The sequence below is a fragment of the Phymastichus coffea genome, unplaced genomic scaffold (genome assembly GCF_024137745.1).
Source record: "Phymastichus coffea isolate CEN01 unplaced genomic scaffold, Cenicafe_Pcof_1.1 PCOF00086, whole genome shotgun sequence".
Lineage (NCBI taxonomy): Eukaryota > Metazoa > Arthropoda > Insecta > Hymenoptera > Eulophidae > Phymastichus > Phymastichus coffea.
In genome coordinates this window covers 863,994-883,130 of record NW_026706897.1, presented here as the reverse complement: position 1 = coordinate 883,130, position 19,137 = coordinate 863,994, and positions in this window count along the sequence as shown.

Below are 19,137 nucleotides of genomic sequence, written 5' to 3'. Positions count from 1 at the left end.
TTTCGTTCCGCTTTTGATGGATTGCTTTGATTGGCGGTTTTGTTTTCTGTTTTTTTTTTCGACTTTTCCAAGCAACAGAGATTTATCTCGACATTTCCTAATTAACTGATTGATGTGACTTTCTCAAGTTTGTAATTTATCGGTAATTTGTTCGTTTGTTGTTTAATACCATACTTTTTCATGTGTCAAATTTTTTTTTTTGGAAGGAAGGAGCTTTTTGTAAATTTTATTAGTTTATCTTTTTTGTACTCATTTTAAACCAACTATGGTTGCGTTAAAATTTATTAATTAATCGTATCTATATTGTAAATAAGTTTTAAAAGAATCTTTTTACGCGAATGCTCACATCAAGGAATGAAAGCCAGGTGTATCTAGCATATTTGTATATATTGTGGTTTGTCCAGTTAAACGTCTTATTGCATCATAGAAATCTTTATTGTAAGCAGGATATTTCAGACTGTTCGGTGATCAGTTTAATTCTTTATAAAAAATGTCTACTGCACTCTTACTGGCCGTCGAGTTTACTTTCATTTTAAGACACATCTTTGAAGCATCCGAAAAAGGGAAACCCATATCCCGAACACTGTTTTCGTTAATTTGACCTAAATAATGGGATGTAAATCACAAATGAAAATGAAGTAGCATTTTAAAAGTGAAAAAACATTTATTAGCAACGTGCTTTTGCATTTTATTGTCTTTTGCCTTGCAAATCTTCAAGTTTGATACGAGTAGATAATAATACAAAAAGAAGCATACCTTTTTTCGCACGGATAATCTGTTGGATTCGGCTGAAAATTCACTACAACGTACAGCTGCCAAGAAGAAAAAACGAGCGAGAGCTGACACAAGACAGAAGGCCGCATAGTCTTGACAATGTCCAAGACATAGCGAGGTAGCTACTAGTGCATGCGCACACGTCGATGCGTGCGTATTCGTACTTGCTAGTCGAGTACACGTGTATTTAACGTAATTATTGCCAAGAGAGAGAGAGAGAGAGAGAGAGAGAGAGAGAGAGAGAGATCCTCGCGTACGATAAGCGTTGTGTGGGCGTTTCATTAACGATTGTACGTGTGCCCGTGCACCCGCGGTGCGGCTCTTTCATTTTCCAAGCGACCACCACCCCTCCTCTCTCTTTTTCTTTTTTTCACTCTTTTCACGTCGATCCGCGGCTTTTATTAAGAGGCCACCGAATAAAAAGTAAAGGAAAAGCCACCGCCGCCGCTCGTTTTGCCATTTACAGCAGCAAAGTCCGCACGCGCGGACTGCATTATTCATGCGAGAGGTAGGGGCGATGTCGTCTTGCTTCTTTGTGATGAGCGATCGCACCGCGCAACGAACCGGCCCAACAATTTAATTACTCTTGTGCACCTTCGTTACTAGTATTAACGTTAATTAATGTCAGCCAGCTGAAACGAAAGAGAGAGGGAGAGAATGAAAGTGCGTAGAATAAGTTCACTGTGTTGATCTTTGAAGTCGTCGATGAATTTGTCACTTTTTGTGATATACGGGCTTCCGATGTACGCTAGATATGAATACGTTGATGAATTTTTGATGGAAGAAACAAAATTAATGGTGATCGTTTTCACAAGCGATGGCTGATTTCCGAGAAGTACGGATAATTTTTTTCGCGTGAAGTTTTGTCAATGAAACGACGAATCAGGAACATATTATTTTCAAACTTCGAATTGAATAGTCTCATTATATCAGGATTCGTCAATTCAATGTACCTACTGTTTTGATGCTTGAATAAAGAATAATGAAAACAAAATCATTATGATATTTATAACCATGGTGCTCGCCTTGAAAAATCGCACCTCAATTGCTCAAGTTCACGTTCTCTTAACAGAATCACCATACCGTCGAATTCATGCGAACTTCGAAACGTGCACACGCTCGCTCGCCGCCTGCGCAAGAAACAAAAATTAATGCAAGGCATCCCCTCTTTTCTTTCGTATATTTTCACATTCTCATCAGCATACACTCACGTACAGCCTTCTTTTGCAGACGAACGCGGTTGAAATGGTATGCGCCGTCCGCGCAGTCAATCAAAGCAGCGAGTCCCTCTCTCTCGTTGTTTCGTGTGCGCGCATCGTCAAACGACATTTCTTTCCTCTTCTTTCTATATACCTTTCCTCGCGTTTACGCATTCCACGGCAAATTTCTTCCCCGCGCTTCTGCTTTCCAATGCGAGCCTCTATCTCAATGTCAGCGCCTGCTAAGTTACCGATTCGTCAAACGCCAGGCTAAAAGTCGACGACGACGACGAGAAACAGTTCATATATATAGCGCATCAAAGGAAAAAGGCATTAACGAGCGAGCGAGAGACGACAAGGGCAAGGTGAATTTAAGGCAGAAATTACGCAAAGTCAATTCGATTGCGGAGCTACGGTGAATAAACGTTAATTTCCAGGCGCCAACGGCTTCACGTATATATACTTTGGCTTTGGCATTATTGGCGTCTTTGGTGCGCTCGAGTGCCCTGCTTTGTCTTGATAAATTCACTCAAACTTGCATCTTCCCCCATTACATTACTGCTACTGTTACTCCGTTTCGAACTTGATAGAACAAAAGTTTAGCGCAATTCGCAAGCTTACGCCAAGTGTCTGCTCTGTCTATTTGATCAGCAATTCAATTTTATACAGTAACACTTAGAATAAGCATGCAAACGTTATTTACACTAATGATACATTCAACTGAAAGACGCTTTTCATCTACTTTCCGCGCTTTTTGTGCGCGCTCATGAGAGATTGCATTTGTAAGGCTGACCGAATTTCCATTTTCGAATAGAATCTTATTTTTCTTTTCACACACCCTCCATATTATGAAGTTGACTTAATAGTCTCTTGAAGCTTTTTCATCCTTATGAAATATGCTTAAAACCAGGTCATGATTTTGATCGTCATTAAAAAAAAACTCAATTTATGGTTTATAAAAAAAGAGTCGGCTGTAAAATTTTATATTTAAACTTACATTAAAATCCTTCGAACTGTGTAAAGCATTTACACATCTACACTAACGAGACACGCAATTACTTTATAAATTAAAAAGAAAATCTGATTTTCTTCTCATACGGCATCCTAGAAAATTCCAAGTATATTCTCTTCTAGAGAAAAAGTACTTACACAAAATTGTAGGTCAGGTGACTTTACAAATCTGGATTTATTCATGCAAACATTTAAAGCAGAACCGAGCTAGAAAAATTAATCGTCTCGCAAAGAATGAACTGTAAGAAAGAAACAGCAGCTTATACTGGGAAGTGATTGGAAAGAAGAAAATAAGTACCATGCTTTGTAAAAACCTATCCTCTAGTAGCTTGCGTACCCAGCGTGCTCGTACAGATTTTTTGTCAAATATTGATATTATATAATTCAATGATCATTTTTTCTAATATTTTTTTTTCCTTACTACAATTAGTTCGCATTTAAATATGAATATACGCGTGTTAGTAATTTAGACAGGTAGTAATTATAACAAATCAGAATTTTAAAAATTCCTCACAACTTAAACTTAATTCTTTGAAGAGGGGAAGCCACGAAGTACCAGTTCCAAATCCGCTTTCATTCGTCATATGTAAATATCTTGCATCTAGTTATTTACATATGTTAATTATTTTTATTCAATAATATAATTATTATTAATATTTCAATATTAGCTAGACAAATTATTTTGATACTCATTTTTAAAAAGACGTAGGAATCCGAAATTCCATGCTCCAAAATTAGAACAACCTCTTTTTAAACAAAAGTACTTGTTGATGCAGTTCCATGTTTCTTATAAATATATAGGTACACGTATACTTTCGCACTCCTTTTTACGTACCGTTTGCCACGTCTTATCTCTCGACTCTGTCTCTCTCTCTCTCTCACACACATACAATCTGCAAAAAACCACGATCACATATACAGTTATACCCTTTGGGAACGTAGTGTTACTTGCTTGATAGTTTCAAAATTTCGTTTCTTCTTATTTTTCTGTCGATTTCAAAGAAAATAAAAGTTTCCGAGGTTGCCTTCAATCTGAATTTTTCTTTGACAATTTCAGCTCATTAACTTTTGAATCGAATATATATTCTGTGCGCTTATTTGAACTGAAATAAATACGAATACAAAGGTGTAATCGTATAATGAGAAATCTTCATATAAATTTTGAGCGTGTTATTAATATGAAAAACTAAATTTTGGATGTTTTTCAATGAACGTGGCTGTTAGACCGATTAATTAGTACGGGCGATTATGCGAGCGATTTAATTAGAATAATGTTATCAAGAAAATCCAAGCTGTAAGAAATATTTGCTGAAATACTTTTAATGTGAATGATATAGAGCGTGTAGATAACGCGAAAAAGGGCTCGACTTCCAATGTAATTTTGAAGGCTCAATCGTTGGGTAATCGGAACCGAGACGAAAGTGTGAAGCCGCGTATCGGCATCGAAGAGATAAAGCACCGGATAAAGATAATAATGAGAGCGAGGAATCGTCGATAGGTGATATCGCGGCCCGACGGTGGCGAGTCAATTAAGACGCTATATACGTGGGGTGGCGCGGAGGTTGGAGTGTCAGCGTACGCCAAGAGGGAGAAACTTCCGGCGCTTGGTCGCTCGATTCGGCAGATCGGCGCTCGCTGAATCGGCTATTAATCACCAAGCCTCGTGTACAGCAACGTGCGGGCCACCTATAGAGACATTATACGTTCGTATACGCCAAGTGCCAAGGACTGAAGTGCCAGTAACTAGTTCACTAGTTGGCATGCGAGTGAGATAGAGCACCGTCGAGGTGCAGAGGGTGGTGTGCAAGCACCAAGTCGATGGCCTAGCTTTCCGATACGATTCGACGTCTAATCTGGCCGACTGATGGACGCCTGTATATGCTGGGCCACGGACAATGCATGCCAATAAGGAAAGTTTAATTGATTGCCCCGCCGCGTTCGCTATATCTCGCCACCTGCGTTCTCGGCGTGAACTCGTATGTAAATCATATGCAGCGACGCTTACTTAACTTTGCGCGCGATCTGATATTCATTCATAATTAAATTCACATGCACCGTCTAACTTGTGTCCGAGCGAACTAAACTTGAATTAAATAAATATTGCAGCGACCTGTTAATCTTCGGTAACGAACAGCACGTCTTCTTCGACTCGCTTCCTCTTTCAAAGAAAAGGGGAGAGAGGGAAAGAGAGAAAAAAGTCAATGAGGCGATGGCGTGAGAGATAAGTTGAAATAGAAGAAGATAGAGCGGAATAGGGCAAAAGGAAAAACGAGACAAATTTGTAAGGTGAGGGACAGCGCGAGCGCAGGGGAAGCGTAGAGAAATAGAGAATCACAAGGAAAGGAGGTGAAAGAGAGAAGTGATGGAGGGTATCGCCTTTCAAAGTGGATCCTCTGATTGCGACGTGTCGAACTAATCTAACGAATCTAGAGCTAACAACCCATTTTTAATCGGCTCCCTCGCTTGCTGACGCTTCAAGTGTCGAGCTCGCCTTTGGATACTTTCACCTCAAGTACGCGAGTGGTTACTTTTCGTTACTTGCCTCGAGCCCACGACAAATCAACGGCAAGCGCGAGCTGTAAATTACAATTTTGACGATTTCAGAATAAGGAGGTATATCGTCGAAAAGAGCTTCAGGCGAAACGAAATTAGCGCAATTTCCATGCAGCCATGCTAATTGATGCGCAGCCATGTAATTCCCGTCCCAAGTAGCGCAATCGCGCGAGTGGACGCGCCCGCGTGTCCGCGAACCGATCGATCGATCGGCCGGAGAAATTTGGTAGCTCGGTGGCAGTCTGCGGTAGCACGGCAGCAGCACTTTTAAACAATGAGGGCCTGATTGAATCGAGACCCGCCACACCGCCTCTTTCACTTCCATTCACCTGGCATACGCCGCTCCATGCCTCGGCCCGACCACCCGCGCCGTTCAAGAAAGCCGTGTGGAAAGGAAAGGAAGAGGAGAACCCCTCACTACTCCGCGCAGATGGGCTGATTGATTAAAATGCCATATTGTCTTTTGCTCAATTTGCGAAAAGTGCGATTATGTCGTTCGGCCATGTGTTCTTTCTAGTAGAAACATTTTCTACAGGTTACACTATCCACACTCTTAAACTATTTTGGCATAAGTATTGCTCTGTCCAGTAAATTTCACGGGTATACATTATCGTAAGTTAAATAAGGGCCAGGGAAATCTTAGTTTTGGAATTTTTTTCTGGTATTTCATGAAAATCAGCTTTTTTCCAACTAAAACGACGAAACATTTGCCTATAATGTTGTGGAATTGCAAATTTTTCAAATAACATCATTGCGGTTATGTATACCTCCAATAAATGTTATATCGCTGAGGTCACCATCATGATAAACACTAGGCAAAAGAGCTCTAGCAACGTTCATTTGAATCACGTGAGCTGCGTTGTTTCCTAAAACGACTGTCGTACCAGCAATGATCCTCAATGGCTTGAGTACTTTATCCCACTTCGAATCCACGCTGACGTGTTATAATTTCAAGAATTATGTACAAGCGCGAGTTGTCTTAAAAATCTATTGTAGGGGACGCTGATTTGTGAATCGTCTATACCTTATTTAAGCGACGCATGCGCAGCCCGGCGAACTTTTTCTCTCACCTACGCCCCGCCGTGACGGACGTACATCTCATGTATACCTATACATATTTATATAATAAAGTCTGTCCCACCACATCTCTGTGGCGATTTGTTAACAAAATAACACAAAGATTCGAAGCTGTAGAACGCAACGATTATATTTTACTTTGTCTGGTTTAGAATCTCTACCTCCAATTAACCATCTAGCTGGATCTTCCCTGTTTAATGACAAAACTACCTTGCTCCTTTCAAATTCTATAGATAAAATGAACATAAAAAAATGTGTCTTACCATGCGGTATTCGAGCCGAAATGGGATCAAACATTAAATAAATTATCAGATACATATCCAGGATACATTTTATTCATTTATACGCCGGTAAAATAGTACTCGTGATATAGTAAGTCAGCGAATACGTTCAACTTTGATTACCTGATTTCATACTATTCTGCCAATAAAATTAGGTATTTATACCGCGTGACATAATTAATACATGAAGTTGAAAATATCGTATAAAGAGGATTTTAATGTTTAGTTATGGTTCTTGAATATGTAAATATTTAGTTAATAGATCACATAATGTGTAATTTCATTTATTTTATGCATTCTTTTGATAAATTACTAATTCTAATAATAGTAGATACTTATGAAGCACAATCAAAAATAAAAATTTCCGTACCAAAATGAAATCATTAAAAACTCTTTATAGAATCGATAGCACCAGTAAACAATAACTGTCTTAACACTGTATATGAAATGGACCCATTGCAGCCCACGCGCAGACACCTACAAAGCTACATCATTCTCGCAAAATTATGAGTATACCTCGTATTCGTCACATGCAAAGACGAAAATCTCGCAACCAACACCATCAATTAGAGCCAACGCACCAAGGCAAAAAGAATATCAATACTCGTAAACATAATTCTCATTCGCTTGTGCACACACATACGCAAAGAAAAATAAATAGAAAGCAAGACAAAAAAGGAAAAAAGTCGTCGTCCGGCATTCAAACTGAATTTCTTAGCGCACGGGTGGCCTTGTATAAGTGTGAATTGCCATGTGCACGCGTCGGCCGTATCCGTTTGTAGATTACGGCTATATCGCGCCTGCGCTCGGCCATGAATTAAAGCATAAATTTCAATCAACCGACCGCCCGCGCTTCCAGCCGCGCCGATATGACTGAGAGTGCGTCGTTCGCATCGAGGTATCTTGGGCCAAAGCTCTCGCTCGCTCTCATTCTCTCGCGCTGGCAATTGATTTTTCAATGGCCGATCCTACCTATCTCCACTTCTAGTCGCTGTCGGCACTTCTCTTTCACGTCGCCGTGGATTTTATTTTATGATTGTGCACTTTATTACGCGCGTCCTCGTTCAAAGATAAGGAGGGAAGTTTCAGCCTCTTCTCGCGCTTGCGTCGCAGTCATGTATCGATGCATGAGAGATTGAGCAGAAAACATCTAAAGTAATACGAGTAGTCTTGTAACGTGACGGAGTACACGAAGAAATTGGAATTTAATCGTTCAAGTTTCAGTGAATTGACAGTGATTAACATTAAATGATTTTGTACGGCGTAGCCAGAAATACAGAAAAAATGTCTTTCATTCCAAGTGTTTTTATTAAAAGCCTTTTCTTTTCTTGAATAATTCGTATCCATCTGTCATCCATTATAGTACACCGATGCAGATTAAGAGGCTCATACCTTGTCGTCATACTCATCTATTCAAGCGTCGACGTATCGATAAGCATATTTTTTTCGATGGATATCTAAGCGCACATAATTGTATCTCGCCCTTGGATTAGTCCGCGCAACTGACTAACTCGCAGCAAGAGCTTACGCAGCGCCCTGGCATTTCAATTCACAACGTTGCGAAAAATAAAGACATCAGTTAGGTGCGCGTAAAACGTAACGAGCTAGATGTTATATACTGCTGTCTGTTCGATACAAATTGCGCGGTCTGCTCGAGAAAACGTAAAAGCCCGCGCGGTGGAGTTTTCAATTAATCGCGCACGACGCCGCGAATTTACAGCCGAATAAATTCCACGTCTGCTGGCGCGCGCTAGCGATCCTTAAATCACACTCTACTTACGGCTCAATGAAAATTATATTTGCCCGAGATACATCGCGCGCTCGCGTTCAGTATGTCCATTCATCCGTGGCAGACAATAGCGCGTCCTCGAAAGTCGAATGTATTCAGCAATATTTCTATGCATACAATGAGACGTGTTAATACTCCGCTCACACCCAACTATTTTACTAATCGACTGCGTATAAACCTGTACACTTCGGTAGTTCGAGATGCAAACTGCACCTTTTGTTTCGTTCATAGGCTCGGTTGATTTATACAGTCGCAGATGTATGCATGCCTGTGTTGCGTATGTCTACCATCCCTCTCACCTACAGTTACGTCGTGTGTATATACTTGATTGATCTTTCAGTTTGGCTTTACAAATTCATGATAATTTTAATTGCCATAATGCCATAGTTGGAATATTTATCTATGTGATGTATACCTACACTTTCACATAAAACTTTGCATGTAGCAGCAAAAACGTCAAAAAACTTTTTCGCGATAGTTTTTTGCAAAGTTTGGTAATTGAGTTACACTTTCGTGATTTTATTGGACGAGTGGCGGAAGGCATTTTTGTACGTTCAAAGTTTGTTCATTAACAATTTTGAATAAACATTCTCGACGCTTACCGTTAATTCACAGTGATAATACTGATAACCGTTTACATAATGACTGAAGCGTGCTAGACACGATGGAAATACAACAAGATAATCGTGTCGATTTTCTTATTGAGGTCGTTGCAAAATTTACCAGGCAGTCGAGCGGTCAGTCAACTCCGTGTGGACTCTCGATTGGAAATACGCATGAATTTGTTTTAAACGCACGACAAAGTTTTCTCTGCGGAATCAGCGAGGGAAAGCCAGTCACACACGCGGGCGCGCGTACGAAATCTCGACTCGCGCGGCGCGCGTCATCGATCACGCGCGCGCAAGCGACGTCTCGTACTCGCGAGCGCTCGTAAATCGCCCGCATGAGAGCTGTACACTGAATATAATTTGTTTACAGCCTCGTATATCACAGCGACCGAGCGAGAGCGCAGCTTTGGCAAATTCGATGAAGATTTATACCGAGCGCTCGCACTCGCACGGCTTTTGTCTTTCTCTTCCTTCGTCCGCTTGGCAAATAGTCTCTCGAGAAATGCTTGCATGTCAACAATCTCTCTTGGAGACAAGTTTATACGAAAGCGAAACGCAAGAGTGAGAGAGAGAGAGAGAGAGAGAGAGAGAGAGAGAGAGAGAGAGAGAGAGATAAAGCTGCGTGGGATTGCAAATAAAATTTCTTTCTTTCGTTTTTTTTTTCCATTTTATTTTATTTTATTTTTTTAATCGTGATAAATCCGCTGCGTACGTGTGCGCACACGCGCGCTTTATATGCGCCGAACGAGTTCCAATCTTCGCGCGAAACGCATGTATCTTTGCCGTGTACGGCGGACCGACTTGTTTCTCTCGAACCTCGCATACGCGCGCAAGTCAAGTGAAAGATCCGACCAACCAGATATATCAACCGGCAAGAAAGCTGTTTAAGTTAGCAGTCTTTTTGCTTGCAAAAGTTTCACAGGTCGAAAATTAGACGTTACTCTTGCCCACAGCTCTGAAATCCCTGGCACGATTGATACTACGCGATCTGCTTAGCAGTAATTTTGAAAAAAAAACGACTCTGTTATATATTATATTTCATTAGAGCGACATACATAAATAAATTTTATTTCTAATTGATGCACTCTTATGTCACAAGCTGGCATACTTGCGGTCGATATTTTTTCTATATTTCATAAATTTTTCGAGACGAAACCAACAAATTTGTATTGCCGAGTTCTCTTTGTTTTGTAATACATTAAGCCAGATTACAATTCGAGAGCTTACCCGTATAATCGTTTAGCTGGCAGTACTTGCTTAAGTAGTTTTAATCTGATATCGTTGGGTTCATTTATTTGAAATGGCACAGAACCTCTACTTAAAGCACGATCGATAAACATAAATGAGACAAGAAATCGTTTGTTTTTCCTCCACTTCGCAGGTTGTTCTACGAAAACTGCTGCTGTACCACTTACTTCGGTTGGAGTTACTTAATCAGCAATGGTTGTTTTGTTAAATACAATGTGATTTACCATTCTATTATTTTATTATGCATCGAATGAAAACGAGCTCACGTATTATATAAATTAGCGAAACCTTGTGAGAAATTGAAGAAATGAAATTTTCTAATTGAATAAAATAATTAACTCCTTATTCTTTATTTATTGATTTAATATGAATTTATCTTTTACTTCAATACGTCAATTTTCAATAATTGATACAGCAATTAACGATATTAATTAATTAAATACAGTAAAATAACTTGAAAACCATAACGAGCAACGACATAATTAATAAGTCTGATTAGTTTTTGCATGACGATCTATAACCTGCAAGTTCAACACAATCGAAAATTGACTTATGTTCTAGATGAGACAGTGGAAATAACGAGATGATGATTGATTCAACTAAAATTTTAATATTCGTTTGTTTATTATATTTTACAATGAACCTTAATTTCTAGTTTGTTCAACGAAAATAAAAAGTTTAAAAGACGAAAACTTATCAGTCACATTCGAGAAACTAGATATGATGAATTGGGTTATTGGGTACAAACTTATAGACAACATTCATATTTAGGCTGACTCATTTGATGTCCAGTCGAAGAAACTGCTTCCTTTTATGCATGGCTGCGACCATTTTTTTCTTTCAACGTCGAAGTTTGAACACTGCCATACAACGTGATTGAGATCCTGAACTTGGTGTCAGCATTCACAACTCATACCGTCGATAACTTTAATCTTAACGAGTGACTCTTTTGTGATTACTACGGCTTCGATAAATTGTAACGATATAATCTCGACTGCGTGGGTATCCTACGACCCAAGGCTTGTCCGCTTGTACATGATAGTTTTTAAAATAAAATACGCCTTCATTTAGCCCTTGATTTTTAATACGCTTAAACGTCTCATTCGCGGCTATTGTTTTGAATAATTGTTTAAAGTCCGTATATGGTATATCTCGTACCTGTGGTTGTTGCTCTGATGTTTCTATCGTGTGTGTGTCCGCAATGTAGTATCCTTAAATGAAACGGAATCCAATATATCGTTTTTGTTATATCTTGATCGCAACTGTTATAAAATTTTACAATATATTTATATTTCAAGTATATGAAAATTGGTATCGACCTTGTTTTTGAGATGGCTCAAACTTAAAACTGAGCTGAGTAAATCCGTGAATATTTCTATATTCCGGTTGGGATGCATCAGAGCGACATCCATGGCATCGGAGATAGCTGTAAGTTCTGTGGTGTAAATAGAAGCTTCAGTAGTAATATTTTTTTCTGGAAATACGCACGCACTGCCCACTGAAAAGCTTCTAGAACTTTTGCTGTCGTCAGCGTACACTTTAAGAGCTCCAGGAATAAAAATTCAATAAAAAGGTTGGCCTTATATTGAATTTTTATTCCAAGGTCATTGTTCGTACTTAATATCTATAATATTATATGTATCTTATATGTATATATATAATATATACTTATATGTATCGTGTGTTTAATACGTACAATGCTTTTGATGCTATCGTTTAGTACATTTGTTTTTTTACGGCGATCTGTGATTATTGACGGTACAAATTTATGAATAGTTTCTCTAACCATTGAGTTTTTAGCGCTACAAAATTTAAGTAAAAAAATTTTACAAATCGTTACAGCTCTTTGGTGTAACGTTATAATCTCAGTAATACGTCGGTGGGTGTGCTCATCCTTGCGTTGAGAGCCATTCTAATTGCTGAGTATTGTACTTTTTCCAAATCATCGGCGAATTGTAAGTTAATTATATTCGGATCGACGTCAGTTAGAACAGGCTACGTATAAATTGCGCCCTCTGCGACACCTTTATAAATAAGTATGAGTTTTACACAAATACGGTCAGAAACGCGGTCTTAAAAGCTACCCCTAAGAAAAAAATAATTGGAAAAAATTCAACGCTAAGCAATTTATCGCTGCATGCTATGACGCTCGAAATTGTAAGCGTGATTTATTATTTTCTTTTGGTTTCATGACACTTGCACCTGTCTGTTGAGTGGGCCGCTTGTTTTTAGTTTCGACGAGGCGACGAAAAGTGACGACAGTCGATGCACAGATGCAATCCAAGCTCCTGCGTTCGAGTCTTATCTCTCACGATCGATCGGGTAATAAACTTTCCGTCGATGCGTTAACGCTTAATGACCGCTAGACGGTTTCGGATTTTTCCTATCCTACCCTTTCTTTTGTCCAAAGCGATGGACGAATGTCGCACATGGCTTTTGCAGATATCGAGAGATCGTAAACTATAACTATTTTTGACGAGTCGTCTGTCCGTAACAACTTACGCGACTTGTACTTTCGCGCTCGCGTAAAACTCGTCGTATAAATCAAAGAACGGGTCTTTGTCTCTCTTCAGGGGAAAAAAAAAAGAATCTTAATAAACGAGAATTGAATGCAGCGCGATGAATCTCCCGTTAAACGAGTTGCGCGCCGTGTTAAATCAACAGCTGATTCAGTCGTAAGGCAAATAAATAAAATATCGCGGCTCGCTACCTCGAGTGCGTGAGAGAGTTATCGCCAGCAGCAACAGCAGCAGTAGCAGTCAAGGCGAAATTTTAAATTAAATTATAAATCGATGCCACATGGCTATCGCAATAATTGTCGGCTGCTCGTCATTACGCGTTTTCGCGAATGATTAATCGCCGGCCGAAAGTGGAACGACGCGTGCTTTTGCCGCGCGGAAGTGAATTGGCCCGACGAGCGCACGTTTATTAGGACCAGCGAACAAGCGACGTCGTTTGATTAATTATTAGTGCCGATTGCCTTCCTCTCTCTCTCTCTCTCTCGCCACCCCTTCCCCTCTCTTACTCGCTCTATATACGTTCGTAGTGCTTATTTATATACCTCTTCTTTGTCTCAATATACAACACTCATTATTCATTTATCTATTGTATCATTTACGTTTCAATAACGTTAATTGGTTCAATTTACACTTTGGATAATTGTTGACCAAAACTGCTATTGAAGTTTCGGTAGAAGTACTTCCTATATGCCCTATGTATACGTATGAACGCTATGTAATTGAGAATTAGACCACTGAGTTCCTGTAATTAATCGCCTACTGAAATTGCAATGAACATTATTCTAATTGATGAGTTTAATTAGCCTGCTAGTTATATAATAGTTGATTGATCTGGATTGATTAGACTTGTGCAATAGGCACTTTCACATAAAATTACAATTTTCCGCATTGAGCTGATTAAACTTACTCTGAAAATACAAAAATGAAACAGCCAAATGCATTGCCATGCTTCACGAATTCACCGCGAATATTTATCGCACTAGAAAACGTTTGGAAAAACGTTAATCTCATTAGCCTAACGAAGCAACACACTGGGTAGTCAAAAAAAAGAAAAGTGACAGAGTGGTGAGCAATTATCCCCCTTTATAAATAAGTAATCGCAGTATCGATCGCGCGATTTCGCGGAAATCACTGGTATAAATAGGTATGAGACCTTATTAAAAATAAAATAGAAAATACGATTTTATAATCAAGCTATGCATGATTAAAAGCGCGACGAAATTGTCTCTCATTAGCTTGAGGGAACAGTACATCACGATACATTATGGCTTCGCCCCGGCCGTCACCGACGTAAGCCCGGAAATCGAACTTCCGGGCCGAGTGTCGCGTACTATTTTTCTCAATCCCTGGCAGAATGTATCGCTTATTTATTTTCGAATGAAGCTTTCGCGGCCTGCATTAGTGCGCTCTCTCGATCACGTGTCACCAATGTGACTTTCTATATTTTCAGCATGCCTTCTCGGCCATTTTCATTATTTTTTTATAGTCTAATAAAGTATTGCCATTTTCGGTCCCCGTCCGACTTTTGCAAGACCGAGGTCTCGCCCGGTAAAGGCTTACAGTGGATAGGGAAGTGAATAAATATGAAATTCAAACACATATATCGATTAGGGCTTACTTTTTTTCTTTCTCAGTCAATCACAGGGGCGTCTCTAAGAGTAGCTCGGTCAGGGCCAACCAAGATAAAGCGAGTTTAATGATCTATTTGGTGGTTATGACGTTCAAGTCATCGATCATTGGGCACGCATCTCGCGTTATTGTTAGTCAAGGTGATTCGTCTGTAGCAACGCGCGTGCGCAATTGCACTGCCGTCCCTTTTTTCGCCCACAATAATTGATTTACACGCGTGGAAAACGTATTCCGATCAATAGAGATGGAAAGAGCGAATGAGATATAGACAGAGAGAGAGAGAGAGAGAGAGATAAATTGGGTAGAAAAGCTTGCTTCAGGCTATAGACTTGCACAATGGCTTTTGCACAGTACAATCTTCTTCTGACGCGCGCGGCGTTTTAGTTACTATTTTTTTTCTTCTTCGCCATCTTTCTCTTTCTCCTTCTCTCTCTCTCTCTCTCTTTCTTTCTATATACGCTTTCTCCCTTTTGTGGCTTGCAGCTACTATATTTTCCGTGAATAAATCATCGAACTACAGTCGCGCGAAAGGTATCATTATTTTTTAATAATTCATCTAGCTGACAGGAATTATTCAAGGGATCAGTAACTTTGAATTTTATATCGCGTTATAGGCGATAGAATCTAAACTCAATGAATATCAATTTTGTATTCTAGTTATTATGCGTAGAAGCGTCTATACTTTATTTGGACACGCGTAATATTTCTTTCAACATTCACAACTCAATAGCTCGTACATGTTCGTTACGACTGCAGCCGCTATTTGCATTCGAATCTTGGGATTCATTGAATTTTGTATTCCTGACGTAAGACTACTTGAACTTGGCGCATAGAAAGAAACTAATTTCGATTTCAGTCGCGCAAACAAATCACTCCGACACAATGGCAAATTAATCAAGTGGCTCTCGGAGCTCTTTAGTTTCACTTTCGCTCCTTGTTCCGTTGAACCGTTGGCTATATAGCGCGGCCTGCAGAGGCACTCGGTGGCGCACTGCCACAGCAACCGGAAAAACGACGGCATGCTTGTCGAATTTGATTTTCACCGCAACTCATGCGACCGCTTGATTATCCGGTAGACATTCCGCTTGAAGTTGCTCCGCCGTAACGACGAGTTGACAAGAAAACAATGCCGTTCGCCAGGATTTGCGGATTACAGAATGCAAAGTGTGTGGACAAGAAATTTAATTGAATTTATATTCGTTATTTTCGTCGTAGTTTCTCTGAAAGTAAGCACTGCATTGCTCAAGACACAATTCAATTGAGAAAAGAAAACATAGATATGAATTCAACTTCATCAAAGTTGTCTGCACCTGAAATAAGGTGTTTAGTAGCATGGACAACGTCTTCGAGTTTAATCGATAGAACAGTATTTAAAAACATTCGTTCCAAACTACAAGCATCATAAAACTCAATGGCCACAATTTCAGGACTATATTCTAAAAGAAACAAACTCCTATATATCGAGTTTTCTCAAATAGTTTCATTTTTCTTTTAAAAACTTACCGACACTCTAATTATTTTATTGTCATTTATTTCATAAATTAATGTCTCACTTAAAACAGTTACTGCATATTTCGTCGAGAAAAACATATGCTATTAAAAAGTTTTACAATTTATTCACAAATATTTCTTCGTGCGTATACCTATATATATTGACGAAATGATTGTCAATATATTCACAAATTTCATCGCTTGCCGTATCAATGTGAAATACTAACTACATTCACATTTATAATACGCAACTTATCATCAACGTTCAGATCTGAAAAGTAATCGGTGATAATTAAAAATTTTATAATAAACAGTTGATGTATAAGTAAACAATTAACAAATATTTATTTATCTTGAAGAGAAGCTTCCCATCCCCATCCAGCGTTATTCACAAGTATGTGAACAGATTTTTAATTCTTTTCTACCATCCAAAGACGTCGATGACTTTGCTGATATTTGATAGCTACTTTTTCAATTCATCATTCCATTGTTTAATTAAATTGCACAAAACAAACTATTTATCCACATGAAATAACAAAAAGCTTTTCAGCGTAACCAAAGAATGAAATAATTTTGTGCAATTACAGAAAATAACTAAACAAGATAGCTCATTGATGTCAACTGTCATAATGATGATTTGTTATTTCTTAATATTTTACGAATGTACGTTGATAGTAGTTTTTCAGTTTATTTATTTTCAAAATTTAATAATTTACTTACGATGGCAGACGCGAGTCCCACGTACATACGAGCTACTACTATGTGTTGAACTCTCAGCCAATCCGATTACGAATACACCAACTACACTCGACTAGCCATCCACATTTTTTAGAAAAGAAAATCAACTGATACCAAATTCACAAACAAGATTTTAATAGCTATTGTGCCTGTCAAAAATAAATACACAGACCTAGCGCTTATTTCATTATTGATTTTGTAAATTATCAATATTCCGAAATGTGCAAGATTTTGAATTTGAATCGCTTAGCTATCCGTGAAAGAATTGTAAATGAATCTGGATTCCTTCCAAGATTAGAGAGAATAAGCATATCTATTCCCAGAACCGCATGAATGCCTATCAATAAGCAAGTTTAGCCGATAAAAAAAGAGAAGTAGTGAGCGCAAAGAACTTTCCCCGTGGTCTATCAAAGTTTAGTTTATTTAACCGAGCGAAGGTAAAAGAAAGTTAACGAACGTCAACTCGGCTGCATAGCAGAGACGACGGGAGAGAACTTATCCAAGCGTTTCCCTCTTCATAAGCGTGGCTCGCGATCCGAAACCCCTCTTCGGCCCGCGACGTACACATAAATCCAGCAGCGGCAACTCGAGGCGCTGGCTCTTGCCTGACGTCAAAGTTTGATTGGACGTTTGCGGTGTAGTAGGTTCGCGTTTACAGCTCGCCCGCGCGCAAAGCCCTTCTCTCGCTCGCGCAGCGGCACGCTTATAAAGCCAAGTGGACGGATATCTGCAGCCACCGTCGCCCGTGTGTACGTTCAGCGGCGCTGAGGAAGACGAGCGTGGCACGGATGTACAGCCCCCGCGTGCACACTCTCGCGCGGAAGATTCGAGAGGAGTTGCCAAACTTGCTCATTAATGGATTGGAAGTTTGTTACCGGCTAAATCTGCAAGACGACGTGGAGCTGCCAGCAACAGCTGAGCTGGCTAAAACGTACCATGGCAATTTGCACGCACGTGCGATCCCAGACGCCGGCGAGCCGGCGAGTGTGAGTGCGAGTGCGCCGAAGCGAGGGCCTCGTATAGTCTCTCAACGGTACCCCGTAAATATTCGCAAATTTACATGTAAATAAGCTATATTGCCGGCTGCCCGCCAGGGATCTATCTAGATATACGCCTCGAGCTTCGCTTTATACGTTTATGCAGTTTCCATGTGGCTTCGTCATCGTCGTCAGCTACAGCCACGCAGAGGCAGGCTTCCAATCGACTGACGCGCGCCTCACGCTCCACTGCCGAGAATTTTGCTTTCGGCTTAATTTCCCAATTTGCTTCATTTTATTAGAAGAATATCCCGTCGCAGGGCTTCGACAGTCTGAATTTAATATTTTCGACCCCCGCTACAAGATTGTTGCGTCCCGATTCGATCGCCCTTCTAAATATCTCGCCCAGCGAATAAAATGCTGTTCATCGAACGACAAATTTACACTATTTGCGACGGAAACGATCGATTCCATCGGTCAAGCACGCTCGTATTAGAATTCAATTCTTACGCATACATGATGAAAACATATATATACGCGTCCGTCAAAACTATAAATTCAGCCTCCTGATACGGCCCTCGTCTGAAATATGACTAGCATGCATACGAGTACAACTCGAGTTACGATCCAATCAAAAAGCATAAGATATCGCGCCGGCATCGTATACCGCGTTTCAAAAAAATCGAAACGCCCGTGCCATTAATAGATCTCTAATTGCGTCTTGCCGGCGCGCTGAATAATTCCATCGCGTCCTTTATCGGCGTCGCGATCAAGACCTCAAGCGCTCATCTGGCAATCTGTCGTGTGTCGTGCATTTATTAATTCTCCGACGCGCGCGGCGCGGCGGTGCGCACACGAGAGAGACTTTCTTATGCATAGCGACGCCGCGATAATCTTTCGCTCCGGGGGTTGCTGCCGCTGATGTTGCTGCTGTGGTTACCTTCGTTAAATGAATAATAAAATCTCGTTGAATAAATTAAGAAGTCAATTTGCAGCTGATTATGCTGCCGGCGAAATTCTTCTCTTTTTTTTTCTTGCGTGCGAACTTGCGTGATGCATTCGCGTCAACTTGAAAATTATTGTCGGGTGCAATAATCAGCGACCGAATGAGATTTCAATCAAATTTTTATTAAGTCACAGGATCAAGAAAAAATACTTACGCCTCGCTTGTCATGGCAAGACCCTTCTTAAGCTTTTACTGCTTTCTGATCAATTTCAAGTCGATTGTCTCGATCATTCTCTC